Source organism: Oncorhynchus tshawytscha, linkage group LG05 (genome assembly GCF_018296145.1).
Source record: "Oncorhynchus tshawytscha isolate Ot180627B linkage group LG05, Otsh_v2.0, whole genome shotgun sequence".
Taxonomy (NCBI): domain Eukaryota; kingdom Metazoa; phylum Chordata; class Actinopteri; order Salmoniformes; family Salmonidae; genus Oncorhynchus; species Oncorhynchus tshawytscha.
Window position 1 is genome coordinate 50,630,167 of NC_056433.1, and position 15,642 is coordinate 50,645,808.

Consider the following 15,642-nt stretch of genomic DNA (forward strand, 5'->3'; position numbering starts at 1 on the left):
TCCTTCTGGCTTCTCTTCCCTTTCCTCTCCTCCCCCTCTCCTTTTCCACTTGCAGTTCATGAACCCGCCTTGAATGCTAGCTACCTGAGTGAGTTATAAAATGATGTGTTCTCTACACGGTAAAATGAGGACAACAGGCCAGGAGGTGGATGTGGTCTCGAGCGTGCGAGCATTTGCATCATTCTCCATGGTTCTGATGCAGATTTTAAGTGGGTAAAGGGGATTTGACTGTGGTGAAGGAACAGAACAGAAGCAATGAGAAAATAAGCTTCGAGGTGTTTGGAGTCTGAGGTAATGGATGACGGTGTCATGGAGGTCACTGGCTATCTGTTCTTTTTCAGTGTTCAGATGGATGATTTCATAAACTGCCGATCTGACAATATTGGAAGTGCCTCCAAACACCTCCAAGTGGTTCAGAGAACATATGTCAGGAATTTCGCATTCAGCGGTCATACTAGGCTTACGCATTAAGCCATTACTGAATGCTATCTAATTAGTGAGTGTTGTTGATACAATCTCATTCAATCAATCACAACACTTGCCTTTTCCTTTTCAGATCATTGACACCATGCTCCTGCCAGCACAGAGAACAAAGCAAGGGAAGGGCGTAGCTGCGTAATCACAGCTTGTCCATACAGTGCATTATTTGCATACCATTGCTGCCATTGAATTTGTCTGTCACACCTGGCAATGGGATCTTGCCTTGAAGAATTGGAGTAGTTTTGGTTCAGTATATTCAGTTGTTCTTGTGTTGTAAGTCCTGTCAGCTTTGATTTAGTTTTGATATAAGTTTGGAAATATGTACTGTAACTGTAGTGGGGGCACACACACACACACACACACACACACACACACGAGCTGGCCTCTAAGAAGCTGAGGTCAGCACTGACACGGTGTAGGAAAAACCATCTGGAGAGGAAAAGGGAGCCTGAGAGCACAGAGGAGATGTACTCCTCAGCTGTTTCCCTCTCCTTTATCAGCCTCAGATCTCCCTATAGCTCCAGTCTGGCTCCCAGATCAGAAGATGTAGGGGGGAGGACAAGACAGAGGTTATGTAGGACCAGGAATTCTCTTTTCCACGTTGTCTGTCGAGGAAAAGCTACGGGCCCTAATTGTGAGAAACTAGAGCAGGGTACTGAGAGCAGGGTACTGAGATCAGGGTACTGAGAGTTCACTCATTCATTGAGTAAAAAAAGATTATTACTCAAAATAAGTTAATGTTCCTTAAACCTGGACTTAGTCCAGCAACAATTACTTTGTCCTTAACCTTGTGAGCAAATCTGGGCAAGTTTGGACTTTTATCCTCTCCTTATTCTTTTGGCTGAGCACTGTTGCCACTTAACTAATTGTGTTGGGAAAGATGTTTCAAGGGTGATGACACTGCGTACATTTTAAATGAAGACATATTTTCTCTGAAAGAAAAAAAGCATTCTTGAGGTAAAGCTCAATTGACACACCAGATGATGCATGATGACATATTAGGTGATATACGAGGACACGGGTATGACATGTGAAGAAATCCTTATTCCCTTCCAATAGCTGCTCCCCCTCAAGTCCTGCACATATGAACTTCATAAAGAATACTCATAGGAAATTCGGTGTAATTTTTGCATGACTTCACACCGCATACTTTTTCAAAGAGATGTCCTTTTCTTTACTGAGAGTTGGGTTTTGGCAAGGTCATGACCTGTGGCTGGGAGGAACGACAGGCAGTACCCCCGATTCCGTGGTTTTTCTCCAAGCTTGTCATTTACAAGCTATGAGGCAGTGTGGACTGGGGCTTGGCTTTGTAGCACAGCTGGTACTGCTCAGCCTAAGCCAATTACCCAGCCTGCACGCTGCCACGGCCAGGACCACAAGGACCCTGATTAAATAGTGGAGGGGGCAACAAAAGAGAATCAAGCCAAATAAAGCAGCCACATCATGAAATCTGGTCAGCCTTTGAGGAGGCCGATAAAATGACTTTGACATTGCTATGGAAACTAAAATAGGAGTACTGGGGAGAGCCGAGTCTTTGGTCTGGGTAACCCATTTAGGATTGTGCATAGATATATGTTTTTATTTAACCTTTATTTAACTAGGCAAGTCAGTTATGAACAAATTCTTATTTACAATGTCAACCTACTCCAGCCAAAACCAGACAACGCTGGGCCAATTGTGCTCCGCCCTATGGGACTCCCAATTACAGCTGGATGTGATACAGCCTGGATTTGAACCAGGTATTATAGCGATGCCTCTTGCATTGAGATGCAGTGCCTTAGACCGCTGCGCCACTCGGAAGACCATATAGAGGGCTGGAGAGTGTGTATTGTCATATTATGGTTCTAGTGTGGGTTGTAGGCAGCCCACTGGGTGGATCAAGTGTAATCTTGGTGGGGATTTGAACCTGTGACCTGCAATGAGAAATCATTTGGGTGTCATTTAAGACACTTTCATGTACCAAGTAAAAACCTAAGCAATGACATTATGATGATAAAAGGCTGGTGTTGATCATCATCTGTCGCTACACCCACATAGAAGCAAGAGAAAACCTTGGGAACCTTCAGAATGAAGAAATTCTAGAGCAGACATTGTATGAAGTAATACTTTTTTATTAATGGATTTTGTGGTAGGATTACATGAGATTTACAGCAAAAGTGGTGACTCACAGAACAGCATGAAAGAGACACCTGTGACAACAAAGGAAGAGCAGCATGCCTCAGAGTTAAGGAACCACAAATGTGACATTTTAAGTAGTAGCTTGATGTTAATCCCCTGTTTTACCCCTAATAGATACAAAAAAAAAGATATGAATTTGGACCAATGCCCGGAGGACAAGAATCCACCAGTCTTGTCATATGACAAAACTAGGTTTCATTCAGGTAATCTCTTCAAGGTTAAAAGTCATTGCAAAAATGTCAAGAGGCGGCAAATGCCGTCTACAATCCACGGCCCATTGGATGAGCTGAGATTTATCGTGTGGTTAATGAACCTCTTTTCTCCTACGATTGAAAAATCTTGAGATAAAGAATGTTTCCAAAGTCCTGATTTATAACGTGCTACATTATCTCTGTGGCAGGGGAGCATAAAGTAAAATAGCAGACATTCCCAATCAGCTGAAAATGAGTCTCTCTAGGTAACGTCAATTACATGGACATAGCAGACATTTCACTTGGATTACCGCACAATGAACTTCAGTTTCTCCGTTTGCCCTCTGACGGCTCGGAGAGCTAGAGAGTGCGTGTGTGCTTGGCTGCGGCATTGTCAAGGGGAAAAAAGCCATACTGAAATAAACATGAAGTCCGAGGAGAATAACTGCATCAGTATGCAGCAAATTCAATGTACCTTCTCCATGCTGCCTGCCAGTTCCTAATGATAAATCTGGTTATGAAACATTCATACTTGAAGCAGGGACATTCAACTCTCACAGGCTGCAATGCCTCTGTCTGATGTCTCAGGGTTTAATGCTGACAGGAATGTTGGGTTTCATCAAGGCCAATGGCACAAGCCCTTGGGGGTCTGGTGGGCAGGGCTAATGGGGTACTGGATGTCTTTCTGCATGCTGATTGGAGGGCGTAATGGCACACAGTGGGCTCCACTCCTGTTCCTGCTGAACTGAGCCAGTACTCAGAGTTCAAACTGATACCAGTTCAGTAGGCACAGGAGGGCACAGCCCCAACCATAGAGTATTATAACCCTCCACGTCCATCCCTTTAGAAACACTCTACCACTCTACATTGAGACCGAATGGAAACCACAGAACATACTGTAGCCAATTTGATGGGTAACCCTGAGAAACTTTCAATTTAAGGCCTTTACTAAGCAGTTACCACAAGAGCTCTAAACCTCTTGACAAAACAACATTACAATAGGCCATAAGAACTCTATAATAATGATCCACAATTAACCAACTGACCAATGGACAAGGGGACAGAGATAACTACAAAAACAAATGTGCCTCGCGTAAATGGGTTGACCACTGTCCCACAAGAGGTTTTGCATGTATGTCAACTCTTAAAGTGAATTCCACACACTCGTAATGTGGCCTCAGAGTTGCATGGTAGCTTGGTTCTATACCAAGTACCAAGTACCATGGTAGCTTGGTTCTATACCAAGTACCAAGCCCCCACAGCTCAGAGTGTGACAAGAGGGCAGCCTAGCCCACACACCAGCTCAGAGTGTGACAAGAGGGCAGCCTAGCCCACACACCAGCTCAGAGTGTGACAAGAGGGCAGCCTAGCCCACACACCAGCTCAGAGTGTGACAAGAGGGCAGCCTAGCCCACTCACCAGCTCAGAGTGTGACAAGAGGGCAGCCTAGCCCACACACCAGCTCAGCTCTGGGGAGGAGGTGAGGTGAGCTGTGCCCCATCCTCTGCTACATAAATCAGTGCCAGTGCCGAGTGCCAAAGCCAGGCGCTGTGCTCTGACTGACTGACTGAGATGGAGTGTGGAACTGGGCATGCCAGGGCTGGCCTGACATTCCCCCAGCAGCCTTCTTTCCTCTGCTCTTTACGGGGATCGTGCTGTATCCCGCTGTTGCCTCTGTCTCCATGCCCACGCAACACCTCACTCCTCCATCATTATCTCTCCCTATCTTCCCACCTTCTTCCTTCGTCTTGACATCTCAGAACTCAGCCAGTACTCGTTCATCGCCATCGTTTGGAGCACATCCTGCTGCATCAACTATTTCACCGCAGGCACTGAACTTAGCCACTGTGAACAACACATAAGAGGGATCAATGCTCACCAATTAGCTAAGCTCTGTGCCTTTAGCAAGTGGCTGCTCCCTACAGGATGCACATGAGGGAAATAGACTTTCACTGGCAGTCTGTAGGAACGTTGATTGATTCCTCTAAGGCTGGAAGTACTTTGTAGACTTCTATAGAAGGTAAAACACTCTTTGCACTTTGGATCTATCCACTCCTTATGTCTATAAGCAAAGGCTGCCAAAGTAGGCTCAGTTTCCCACAGTTCCCGTTTGTAAGGAGCTAATACCAGGAAGTAATCTGTAAATCCCTGTGTGAGAGCTGAAAACAGCTTTTATCTGGAGTTGAGTATTATTTTACATGATCTTGTTTCCATAGACCATAGAGGGCCAAGATCGGGAAACAGAAACGACGTACCCTGACGGGCAGAACATACCGATGCCACCTGGGTCACCTGGAGAGCTGCCTGTGTAAGGGTGGAAATCCCTGGCAATGTGATTTTCGTTTATATTTGTGCACCAAATCACTGTGCCAGGAACCCTCCCCACCACAGCCAGACTGGTAGCGAGCGTAACCGGGTGCCCGTCCCTGGCCCGCAGCGGCGGGGCCTCCAGATGTCTCCCCAGACATCTGGAGTGTCCTCTGGCTGTCCTCTGGCTGCTCCCAAGTCAGACCAACCCTGAAGGGAGAAAGAGAGGGGAGAGAAGCCGTCACCACCTCAGCACTGACAGGGGGAAAAGATGACCTACTGTTCACCATGCAATAGAGATGAGACTGATATGGAAGACAATAGTCTGATCGCCATAACGAAAGGCGGTTTTGATTAAGTAAGTGAACATGAGGAATGGCTGTGCAGACTTTGGTTGCATGCTGTTTGCGTCAGAGAGAAGCAGGCAAAGCAGCAGATGTGGAGGCTGGTTGGAATATGCAGACACAGCTGTTCAGTCAAGGCTCATTGTTTGGAGTGACTCAGAGGGAAAACATTGTTCTTGTTTGGAATGGCTGGAGCACTCTCTATTGCTACTGGACATCAATACTCCCAATAACACCAGAACTAGAGAAAAACAGGACATGAAACATACAGAGACATAGACGTAGACGTACAGAGACGTAGACATAAGACATATATTATGTAAAGACAAGTTGTCCCAAAACACTTCACATAGGTAGAACAGAATTCAGCTGTCCCCATAGGACAGGGGTGTCAAACTCATTCCATGGAGGGCCTAATGTCTGCTAGTTTTTGTTTTTTCCTTTCAAATAAGACCTAGACAACCAGGTGAGGAGTGTTCCTCACTAATCAGTGACCTTAAATCATCAATTAAGTCCACGGAAGAAGTGTGAATCCGCTGACACTCGGCCCTCCATGGAATGAGTTTGACATGTGCCATAGGAGAACCTATTTTTGGTTCCAGGTAGAACCTTCTGTAGAAATGGTTCTAAATGGAACCCAAAGGGGTTCTACCTGGAACCAAAAATGGTTCTTCAAAGGTTTATCCTATGGGGACACCCGAAGAACCCTTTTAGGTTCTAGATACAGTAGCACCTGATTTCAACCTTGGTCATAGAACAGAGATTAGCAGAACGTCCAATAAGCTTCAAGTTCTGTAGTGTCTTAGAACATCCAAGTTCGTGGGCGTAACTTGGCGGGAAAAGAAAACCGTAAACAAACTCAACTCTTTTTAACAACTTCCTTTCCCTGCGGTATGAGGAATGTCATGTAAGTAGTATCATTATAGCTGTTGTTTTCTTCCAGAGGAAAATTCCCAGGGTCACCCTCGTGGTGACGACATAATGACAGGATTGTTGAGTTGTGAGGAGGCCTGGTATGCACTACACAGTCTGAGGAGGTGACCAGCGGGGGCTCAAATACAGGGTGGCATTAAAGGGGGATCATAGAGCCCCCCCCCTTTTTGCCCTCAGAAGATCCTCAATTCATCGGGGCATGGACTCTACAAGGTGTCGGATGCTGGCCCATGTTGACTCCAGTGTTTCCCACAGTTGTGTCAAGTTGGCTGGATGTCCTTTGGGTGGTGGACCATTCTTGACACACACGGGAAACTGTTGAGTGTGGAAAAACCCAGCAATGTTGCAGTTCTTGACACAAACCGGTGCGCCTGGCACCCACTACCATACCCTATTCAAAGGCACTTAAATCCTTTGTCTTGTCCATTCACCCTCTGAATGGCACACATACACAATCCATGTCTCAATTGTCTCAAGGCTTAAAAATCCTTCTTTAACCTGTCTCCTCCCCTTCATCTACACTGATTGAAGTGGATTTAACAAGTGACATTAATAAGGGATCCTAGCTTTCACCTGGATTCCCCTGGTCAGTGTATGTGATGGAAAGACCAGGTGTTCCTAAGGTTTTGTTCAGTCATTGTATTGTGTAGTGCACTTACATTTCAGTCAGCTATAAATAATTGATTTAATGTGCAACACACATAATTATGCATATCACTGACCTTGCCCAGATTACATTTATTATCCCTGAGTTTTTAGCTTTGTCAATAAGCATTACATACGGTATATTTTTACGTTAACTCTCAAGGGAATGGCCTACCCTTGCATGTCTGTAAAGGCAACACCCTGTCCTGTCTTTGGTCTTGCACCCATACATTGTCATTCTGTAGCAGCCAGGGTACCGTGTATCCTACTTGGCATTGAGCAGGATATTGCTACAATCCCGCACGGTATGTATAGCAGATTGGCCAATATACTACGGCTAAGGGCTGTGTCCAGGCACTCTGCATTGCGTCGAACCAAAGCACAGGTCTTAGCCATGGTATATTGGCCATATACCACACCTCCTCGGGCCTTATTATAAAAACTGTGATGCAGACTTTTCTCAGGCGAGGGAAATATGTATGTCCTGTCTGTCTAGCCCGATGTTAACACCTGTCTGTCTAGCCCGATGTTAACACCTGTCTGTCTAACCCGATGTTAACACCTGTCTGTCTAGCCCAATGTTAACACCTGTCTGTCTAACCCGATGTTAACACCTGTCTGTCTAACCCGATGTTAACACCTGTCTGTCTAGCCCGATGTTAACACCTGTCTGTCTAACCCGATGTTAACACCTGTCTGTCTAACCCGATGTTAACACCTGTCTGTCTAGCCCGATGTTAACACCTGTCTGTCTAACCCGATGTTAACACCTGTCTGTCTAGCCCGATGTTAACACCTGTCTGTCTAGCCCGATGTTAACACCTGTCTGTCTAGCCCGATGTTAACACCTGTCTGTCTAACCCGATGTTAACACCTGTCTGTCTAGCCCGATGTTAACACCTGTCTGTCTAACCCGATGTTAACACCTGTCTGTCTAGCCCGATGTTAACACCTGTCTGTCTAGCCCGATGTTAACACCTGTCTGTCTAGCCCGATGTTAACACCTGTCTGTCTAGCCCGATGTTAACACCTGTCTGTCTAGCCCGATGTTAACACCTGTCTGTCTAGCCCGATGTTAACACCTGTCTGTCTAGCCCGATGTTAACACCTGTCTGTCTAGCCCGATGTTAACACCTGTCTGTCTAGCCCGATGTTAACACCTGTCTGTCTAGCCCGATGTTAACACCTGTCTGTCTAGCCCGATGTTAACACCTGTCTGTCTAGCCCGATGTTAACACCTGTCTGTCTAGCCCGATGTTAACACCTGTCTGTCTAACCCGATGTTAACACCTGTCTGTCTAGCCCGATGTTAACACCTGTCTGTCTAGCCCGATGTTAACACCTGTCTGTCTAGCCCGATGTTAACACCTGTCTGTCTAGCCCGATGTTAACACCTGTCTGTCTAACCCGATGTTAACACCTGTCTGTCTAGCCCGATGTTAACACCTGTCTGTCTAGCCCAATGTTAACACCTGTCTGTCTAGCCCGATGTTAACACCTGTCTGTCTAACCCGATGTTAACACCTGTCTGTCTAGCCCGATGTTAACACCTGTCTGTCTAACCCGATGTTAACACCTGTCTGTCTAGCCCGATGTTAACACCTGGCCCCTCCTTCCCGTCTCTGGAATGATGAATAACTATGTTTGTCTAGTTTAGAGATGTGAAACGGCAAGTTGTGCTTCACTGCCTGAAGACAGAGAGAGAGAGAGAGAGAGAGAGAGAGAGAGAGAGAGAGAGAGAGAGAGAGAGAGAGAGAGAGAGAGAGAGAGAGAGAGAGAGAGAGAGAGAGAGAGAGAGAGAGAGAGAGAGAGAGAGAGAGAGAGAGAGAGAGAGAGAGAGAGAGAGAGAGAGAGAGAGAGAGAGAGAGAGAGAGAGAGAGAGAGAGAGAGAGAGAGAGAGAGAGAGAGAGAGAGAGAGAGAGAGGGAGAGAGAGAGGGAGAGAAAGAGAAGAGCGAGATAGAGAGAGGGAGAGAGAAGGGGAGTTGTCTTGCCCTCTTTGTCACTTGTGCGTCAGTGTATATGTTTGATAGATGTGCTATCGGAACATTTCTTTGCTGATCTCATTTTTCCCCGATCAATGTCTACAGAGCGACTGTTGACGGTGACATTTTCTCTGCATGTCTGCCAAGACAGAGGCACGGTGATAGGACTCTGAGGCATATCAGTTCAACTCTAGCAAGCAAGCAAAGGATTAGGCCTACCCAACACCACGCAGCACAGGAAATGCACTGACACTGTATTTGGAATGGGCAACATGCAATAGAATAGAACAGAATTTGGAGAACCAGACATTCTATACACAAATATGTAATACACTCATATTCAGATTTCAATTTCTATGTTCTTACCCTCATTTCCACATATATCCATAGTAGACAACCACTACGCTCAGATATGTTTGTTTATGGGTTGGGATGCATTGTGTTTTCTGTCCGAGCGAAGCAAAATGAGCTCATTCAAAAATGTGATGGATTGCTTTTTCTGCTTATTATGCGCCAGGCTACGATGTTTCCCAGGCATGATGGAAGAACACCAAACTGGCCAAATATCTCTCAATGCCCAACCGCAGCTCCTCTGTTTACACAGGAGACATGGCATATATCTGATGGTTCTGACTGCAGGTGTAAGTTTAGAATCTGACCACAAGAACACACTGTTAACGTCATCCAGCATCTCGCACACGGGCGCCGAAATGATTTGCCACTACGAAACACTGCTCTCACAAAACAGAACTAGCACAGGAGAGAGTGAGCCAGCTAGAGAGTAAGGAATCAGTCCCTCTTGCTTATAAACCACTTATATTAGTCTACTTCATGCTATTCTGTTCTACTCTATCTACTTCCATAGGTGATTTGTGTGAAAGAAAGCAGAGGCCTAAAAGTCTGAATTGCAAGACATTGATCTCATTGCAGGACTTCCATCCCTTTGACCTTTTCTACTGGCTGTCCTAGTGTTAAAGTATATAGGATTTAGTGGTGACTGTTGAGTTAACCATGACGGAGTAGCTGTGGTTTGGGAGATGAGAGGAGATCCATGTTGAACCCAAAAGGTCAGATCCTATCCTTGTTCCAGCAGTCAGAGAGAAGCATCACGGCATTAAAAAGTCATTGTAGCTGTTCATTAGGTCTGGATTTCATTATTCACCCCATTGAGTCACTCAACTAGAATTAGCAACCTCTCAGAACTGACATATGAAGGCACCGGGGACCTAAGAGAAGCTTCTGGTGTTCGATTAGCTATAATTCACTTTGCACTTGTGTTACCAGTAGGCGTACGTCAATCTAACCTACTGAATTTCTTTTTGAACTTGTTGTTCTGAATAGCAGATTTTGTTGAAAGTTCATGAGTGAATTTGGTATTAGTCTATCTAATAATTATCTTAAGTGGTTTGAAGTCCGCTTTACATCCAAATGTATGCAGTCCCCTCGAGATGGAAATTGAGGCAAGAAAAATGTTTGTTTGCTTTGACGCACTTAAGGATCATGATCGATCTTAATGGATACGTCAAAAATACAAATCTGCATCAAAAGCAGCTTGGAAGCTTATGCTGTCACATCATCTGACGGCCTGGCTATTAGCTAAGAGCTGTTACTGTTCCTATTAGATATGCTGAGTGGGAGAGAGAGAGAGAGAGAGAGAGAGAGAGAGAGAGAGAGAGAGGGAGAGAGAGAGAGAGAGAGAGAGAGAGCGAGCGAGAGAGCGAGAAAGAGGAGAGCGAGAGAAAGAGGAGAGAGAAAGAGAGGAGAGAGAGGGAGAGAGAGAGAGAAAGATAGAGAGGGAGAGAGAGAGAGAAAGATAGAGAGGAGAGAGCGAGAGAGAAAGAGAGGAAAGAGAGAGAAAAAGAGGAGAGAGAAAGAGAGGAGAGAGCGAGAGAAAGAGAGAGAGAGAGAGAAAGAGAGGAGATCAAGAGAAAGTGGGAGTGAACTCAAACAAACACATGAGCCTGTGGTTATCTAAGGAAACAGACTGAACACATCAATGGCCTGCATATATGTCAGTCAGAAAGTCACAAACTACACTGAACCAGACAAAACCATCAGCTGGTTCACCTGAAGCCATGCCATCGATAACACAACATCAGTCATGGCCAGACAGAGCTTTAAAAAACAACGCATGTACGAAGACAGGAAGAGTTGCCGTGCACAGTGCACAGATGGTGACCCCGGTGACTGGGAGACTCCCTCCCTCCCCATTCCAATGCTATCTCTTCTCTCCACACTGAGGCCTGTTTTTCCGTGACAGATGCATCCAATTGTAGGCTGCTGTTGCTGCTGTTACTGTAATGTGAAGCACAGCATAGTTTTCATAACCTGATTATTCAATGACTGGTAAACAACATATTGACCGGACCAATGTTACTGCAACAACCTCACACACTTTTGATCCGGCTAATTGAATTGGTGGGTGTTGAAAGGGTGCTGTGTTTGTGTCTACTCAGAAGTGTCATGCCCATTGAATTTGTCATTTGATGAATGTAATATAAAAATCCAGATTGTTTTAGAAGATGTTGAATTTGGTCACCAAACAGTGGCCTCTGAAAATGATTGGGTGCGTGACACCACTGGGTTCTGTGTACTGTACAGTAGGTGTCTGTGAGTGTGTGTACTGTCTGTGTCTTTACATTTGTTTGTAAATGCGTGTGCCTATGCGTGTGAGCACGTGTTTAAACTCGCACTCGAGTGCCAACAAGGGAAGCTGTTCACTACTTGGTGGGTCGTAAAAGTAAATACTATGCGTCAGTCTGGCCGATCAAAGACTCCTTCATTGGGTGCATGGCTTGGATGTGTTTGGTAATTGCCAGGGTTCAGACAGCCATTACCTGTTTCACTGTGTGGTGACAACTCATCCTGTGTATTTAAGTGTTCCAGACCTGATTGAAGGAACACACACACACCGAGCCAACAAAAGACACACACGAGCACACATACCCACACAAATGTGCACACACATATACACAGATGTGTGCGCGCACACACACACACACACACACACACACACACACACACACACACACACACACACACACACACACACACACACACACACACACACACACACACACTCTCTCAATTGTCCCTATTATTGACAAAGACATCAACATCAGTGCAAAAAATAAACATCTGTTCACTATTCTCCATCTTGCAGGCAACGCCCAAAGACTCCAGCAGGAAATAGACGTGTATCTGAAAACGCACCTAAAGAAATACAAAATATCAGACCTGGTGAATCTCTTGTCTGTTTGGAACTACTAGGTCAGTAAATCAGAAACAATGGAACCTTTTCAAATAGTTGGACTATTTGTATCAAAATAGAAGAGTTTGAGTTTAACGAATCAAACTATTCCTTGTCCAAACATCAACTAGACCATGTATTTGAAGAGCCTTAGTACACAGTAGTGCTCAAAAGCTCACAAATTCACTCAGTTAAACCGGATAGAGGATTGATCCTTCGTACACAGCTAGGTCTAAACACGGTCTCAAATAGAAATCTGACATGGATTATTTTTCTTAGACTGTGGGAAAATGTCAGTTCTGAAATATGTGCACAGGCCAACAGTAACCTATCAACATGCAAATCTCCTCAAGCCCATTATGACAGATATGCAGACAAATACCAATCATCTATAAATGTTACAACTTGTTTTTCATATTAACAGATTCAAACAGTCATTGAACAGTAAATGGTATGTTTTCTTAGGTCTTCCTGATAGCATCACAGTCAATGGAAAGAGAGCCTGGCTGTAGAAATGTACAGTAGACATTGTGAACTTACTCTGATGCTCAGTCTGCTTGGTTCACTTTAGACAGGTCTGATGCTGTTGCTGGTTGTCTGATCTAAGTGACTGACAAGGGAGTTGCCTTAGCCTACGAAGAGGGAGAGAGAGAGAGAGAGGGAGAGGAGAGAGAGAGAGAGAGAGAGAGAGAGAGAGAGAGAGAGAGAGAGAATACAGTGCTGCCACTCACCATGCCCACAGATCCAGTAGTGCTGCGTGAGAGCCGAGTTCAGCTGAGGATATGGAGGAGTGGAGCAGTCAGTGGAGGAGTTCTTTCTCGGAAGACTGCTCTAAGGAATGTTCCATTTCAGATCCAGCAGCAGCAGCAACTTTGTCCTGTGCCGAGGTCTCTTTTGGGGACATAAAAGGGGGATAGGAGATGAGGGAGAGAAGGGTTGTCCTGTCCTGGTCTGTTAGGTTTCCCATAGAGAAGAGGTGAGCAGTGGAGAGGAGAGGAGAGGTCAGACTTGGAGCTAGTTAACACAACCCGCTGGCTAGTGACTGGCTGCTACCGTAGTTTCTTTTAACCTGATGAATCACTCTGGAGATGCACAGCAACAGTTCGTCCACTTACAGAAGAGTAACAAGAGAGAGAGAGAGAGAGAGAGAGAGAGAGTAAAAGAAAGTAAGAGAAAGCGAGAGTAAAAGAGAGAGAGAGAAAGATATAGAAAAGGATAGTGAGAAAAAAACGTTTAACTGTTCGTCCCAAGAGATCCACTATCCATGTGAGAGTCTGGAAGCAGTGCTGCTTTCCTTTCTTCCCTCCCTTTCCCTCCCTCCTTCTCTTCTTTCATCCCCCTCTCAGTTTTTTTCCAGGCTCCGTTGAGACTCTTATTGTGGCAATTGCATTAGCCTTTAGCCAGAGAGGAATGGCTCTAAGTGCCTAATGCATTCTCTCTCTCCCTCTCTCTGTTTCTCTGTCTCTCTCTCTCTCTGTCTCTCTCTCTCTCTCTCTCTCTCTCTCTCTCTCTCTCTCTCTCTCTCTCTCTCTCTCTCTCTCTCTTGTGTTTCAGTCTGACTTGTACACGTACACACACCTCCTCTCACTCCTTCTTTTGTGCTTTTCTTTCTGTCATGACTTATCCCTTAAAGGGGCACTGTCTCGGTTTTCTTTCTGTCATGACTTATCCCTTAAAGGGGCACTGTCTCGGTTTTCTTTCTGTCATGACTTATCCCTTAAAGGGGCACTGTCTCGGTTTTCTTTCTGTCATGACTTATCCCTTAAAGGGGCACTGTCTCGGTTTTCTTTCTTTCATGACGTATCCCTTAAAGGGGAACTGTCTCTGTTTTCTTTCTGTCATGATTTATCCCTTAAAGGGGCACTGTCTCTGTTTTTCCGAGGTGCTTCTAAAGAGTCCAGGAGCAGTATCCTTCTACTACAGAGTAACACATTGACTGTGTGTGTGTGTGTGTGTGTGTGTGTGTGTGTGTGTGTGTGTGTGTGTGTGTGTGTGTGTGTGTGTGTGTGTGTGTGTGTGTGTGTGTGTGTGTGTGTGTGTGTGTGTGTGTTTGCATGTGAGTCTGTGTGCACTGTGTCATTGCCTGACCTCTCGTACACTAGTGCACCAGAGCTGCGGCAGCATGTGTACGATGAACACTACATCAGAATAGCCTGAACCCAACCTGTCAGGTCATTGGGTTTATAATAGGTCTATATACCAGTAATACCCTAACTCTGTAATTCAACTAACTTCAAAAACTTCCTGATCTCCTTAAACACAGAAGACAACTGAACTGAAGACAGCTAAGCATGCTAAAAGAAATGGAGATGAAAAGGCAAAATAACAAGGGCATCTTGTAGATTAAAGAGATTTCGAACCTCAAACTGTGCAAATGTCAAGACACAGGTTCTGCTCATGAAAGACTGAACTCCTTGAAGTTACATAATGCTTCACAAAAGCGGTGTGTGGGAGAAAAGCCATGTCAAAGTAATTATACGGAGAAAGGACTTCTCAGTGTAATAAATCATCAAGCTACACAAATAAACAATGTAAGGACCCGTTCTTTCTAAGAACCACCACTTCCTAAGTTTAGTTTTCTGATGCATTGTTGTCCTTGAAGCAGAAGACACTGAGGCATTGATCCGTTTGAGCTCATTTCAAACAGAAGAGCATCTCAATGTGACTATCTGGAACACAGAGCCGTATTGTCCCTCTTTATCTCTAAATCATTTTGTCGTTGTTTTCCTCTAGACCGTGCACACAAGCCGGCTTTTAAATGGTGGTAGTCCATTAATGAACAGAGGGGCCCTGGGTTTTCTTTTTTTTCCCTCCTTGCTAGGTTTGTTTATTTATCCTGAGCTGGAGCATTTTAACTTTCCAGGGGCCGTTGCCAGGCCAGGGGAGTAGGGGCAGGCAGGGCAGGGCTGGCTTTGTCAGGGTGGGCTGGGGTCAGTGCCAAATGGGGATGCCATGCATGGTGCAGCCTGTGCCGGGAAGGGATGCCTACAAAGGGCACACGCACACAGCCACACTTGCACACACAGCCTACGCAGATGGGCACCACTCTCAACCCACTGGGAGAGGTTACACGGCATGTGGCAGAGACACAGTTCTCTCCTGCCTACGCTCGGCTTCCGGACAAGAGCATGCCTCTTCATAGGGCAACAAGAGAGGGCACAGAGGAAGGGCAGATCACAATGTCGAGGGATGCCTGTCCTCTATCCTGATATTCGCATGTGTTCAGGGCTGTTATCTCTAAAAAAAAAAAGGGGGTTTTTTTTTTTATAACCTTCAGTGCCAATATTGAGGTTGACATCTGAAAATACAACAAAATAGGCGCAACTTTCTA

At 45.3% G+C, this 15,642-nt stretch overlaps 1 long non-coding RNA gene across 1 annotated transcript; it reads right to left on the reverse strand.

Moving 5' to 3' along the window:
* Positions 1-2,575: 2,575 nt before the first annotated feature.
* Positions 2,576-13,651, reverse strand: LOC121846527. The gene is made up of 2 exons (XR_006083440.1): positions 13,043-13,651; positions 2,576-5,366 (listed from the first exon to the last, which is right to left on the reverse strand). It is a non-coding gene; the product is annotated as an uncharacterized LOC121846527 (long non-coding RNA).
* Positions 13,652-15,642: the final 1,991 nt, after the last annotated feature.